General features: G+C 50.8%; 1 long non-coding RNA gene across 1 annotated transcript; it reads right to left on the bottom strand.

Annotated features, from left to right (window-relative positions):
- On the bottom strand, positions 1 to 2894 carry LOC101633901. Its single transcript, XR_001146197.1, has 3 exons — positions 2153 to 2894; positions 973 to 1019; positions 1 to 56 (listed from the first exon to the last, which is right to left on the bottom strand). It is a non-coding gene; the product is annotated as an uncharacterized LOC101633901 (long non-coding RNA).
- Positions 2895 to 2900: the final 6 nt, after the last annotated feature.

Below are 2900 nucleotides of genomic sequence, written 5' to 3'. Positions count from 1 at the left end.
GCTGTGGAGAAGTGACCTCCAAAATGATTCCTGATGTGGTCAGAGGCAGGGGTCACCTGAAGAAAATGACACCAGAATTGAATGTGAAAAAAGAAAAATCAGGCATAATCCAAAAATTCCCAAAGAAGCAAAATATAAATAGAGAAAGAGCTGAAGGCAGACACGAGACCCTGGCTCGAGACTGGGCTGACCAGGGACACAGGCCCTCCCCGCCCACAGCTCTGGAGACAGGACAGGGCCTGGTGCTGAGTCCCTGGGGTCACAGGTCCCGGGGGATAATGCTGGGCTGACGGGACTCAGCAGAAGGTTAGCGATCCAGCCCGCTGAGGAGTGACCAGGGCAAAGCCCATCACCCGCTGAGCGCCAGCTGGGCACAGGCTTCACCCACCCTCAGCTCCTCACAGCATCCCCTGGCCCTCCTGCAAAGGCTCAGCACAGGAGACACACAGCTTTGCACGTTTCTTCATGTTTCCATTTTTTTCTCCTCTGAAACTTTGGGGATTTTTTTTATTAATCTATCAATCCCTCATGACAAAAATAGAAAAAATAGGAAGTGATATTATTTCTCAGCACAACATGAACTGAGGGAACCGATGGCCCAACACAACTCTATGGGACAGGAAAGTCCATCAGGGAAGGGCACACAGGCCAGAGGGGGTTGTATTGGGCAGGCCTGGGCCAGTGTCCCCACTTCCTTATACTATTCTATAGGAACAGAGACACACGCATACACAAAAGTAAGTCAGGGAATCCTGAAATTATAAAGAGGGAGTGTGAACAACCCTGTGTCACTCAGTCTCACAGGCAGCTCTCACACAATAAAATAATCATGAAGAATTTATGTCAGTCACATAGCGCTAACTTTCCCAACCAATCACCACATGTTCAAAATGTTGCACCCAAGCAATCCCCAAAATCTAGCTGTGTCCCCTCTGCCCAAACCCGATCCAGGTAACAGCTCTAAGTTCTCACCTTTGCGTTCCTGAGTGACACATCAGAGTCCTGGGTGCTATCATTGCCTGGGGCAGAACAAACAGCAGGAACTTTGGGTGTGGGAGACCCCCATGCACTCCCAACTATACCCCAAGGGTCTCAGGGATCACCCCCAGATCCCACCACCTCCATACCTACTGATGTCCCAAGGAGACATCCCTCCCTTTCCACATGTGGAATCAAATACCATTTGAGAGGCCAGAAAAGAAGTAGGTCATCAGATCCTAGAGCAACCTTCCAGCCCCCAGTCCTGGACCACAAGGAACCTTCCAAAACTGTGACTGCAGATCCGAGAAAGATGAGCAGGCGTGAGAAGGGAGCCAAGAAGGTAGGGATCAACTGCCCTCTTGGATGTCTGTCTTCAGCAGGGAGCTTCCCATCACATTCCCCTGCTGAGTGCTGGGTTCCCACTCCCATAATTATCCAGGTGAAAATGCTGTGCTCACTTTCACATGAGCTTTTATAAACAACCAAACCAGTTTTCTGTCTTGCAGTCAAAAGGCCAAACTCTGAACCATGGGAATCTTTTCACAAAGGAGTTTATGACACAAGGTGGCCTCCCAGGGAGCTGACAGGGCTAGTACCCTATAAAAGCAGCCGAGCCCCCAAATTGTGGGGACACTGTGGTTTATATATGGAGGGAAGGAAACAACCTGGGAGTAGGTGTCTTTGCATTTTCTGGAAATGTGGGCATCCGGAGTTACAGCATTTCTCTTTTTCAGCAGAGAGTTCCTTTAGTTACATCACTGAAGGTCAGCTAACTGCTGCTCTGGTGTTTTCAGAGGGGAAGGTCCCTGCTGAGGACAGCTTTGTCCCAGAAAAGACACAGAGGATTTTTGTAGAGATGAAACACCTCCAGTTCTCAAGGTTTCCAGGAATGCAGTCAGAGAATAAATCATGGGGCTGGAGGTGGCAGGAGAACAGCAAAGGGCGTTTACCACTTGATTCTGCTTGGTTTCTAGTTTTCTCCCAAAAAGGTTAAGCTACAGGTTGGGGGAAACCTCTGCACGTTTAACAGAGAGTAAGTGCTAGCAATCAGCTGCTGGCCGGACCAGCACATGTGTATGGGGTGGGACTTTTCAAGGCCGGACTAACTTCTACCTGGAGCTAAAGCCCCCAGTAGGACCAAAGCGCTCAGATCCCCCACGCCCTCCTCTACCTGAGCTTCTTCCTCCACATCACAGCTGCAGCCACCGCAGCCACAGTGAGCACAGCTCCAAGGAGAACCAGGCCAGCCATGATGCCCAAGGTGGAGGTGCTGAGCTGAGGAGGGGACTCTGCAAAAGGGAGGGGAAGAAATGACCCAGCACGTGTATCTCTGCTCCTCTCCAGAAGGCACCACCACAGCTGCCCACTTCTGGAAGGTCCTGTCCCCCCCCCAGGACTGGTCTCCACCAGCTCTGTGTCCTGGGTCAGGTCCTCCCCATCTTGCAGCCAGGTCAGGGTGATCTCCGCAGGGTAGAAGCCCAGGGCCCAGCATCTCAGGATGATGACCTCATGGTCAGAGGTGGGGTGGTGAGTCATGTGACTTTTGGGGGGTCTGTGAAATAATCAGAAAATTCACACTTTGGTTTTCTCCATGGGCCACTGAGGTAGCGCTCAAGTGGCCGTTCTGAAAATGGAAAGGAAAATCCATTTGGAAGTTGGAAGCCCAACATTCATATTATCAGCCTGGACTTGGGGATTTGGGGTACTCTTCTATTTCTTGGACAGTTCCAGAATCTCCGAGAGGACCCAGGGCAGGAAGCTCTAGGGCTCTAAAAAGGACAAAGACTTGTGGCCTGACTTGGGTGGAAGGCACTTGATTGAGAAAGCCTTCCCCAGACCTCTGGCTATGGTCCCAGGCCAAAAACAAGGCCTGGAGAAAGAAATTTACTGTTGACAAGATGGTTTCCAGGTCAATGCGA

This window comes from Condylura cristata, unplaced genomic scaffold (assembly GCF_000260355.1).
Source record: "Condylura cristata isolate star-nosed mole 26May11 unplaced genomic scaffold, ConCri1.0 scaffold00055, whole genome shotgun sequence".
NCBI classification, from domain to species: domain Eukaryota; kingdom Metazoa; phylum Chordata; class Mammalia; order Eulipotyphla; family Talpidae; genus Condylura; species Condylura cristata.
Note: the sequence above shows the minus strand (reverse complement) of the source record. Positions and strands in the feature narration are given on the sequence as shown.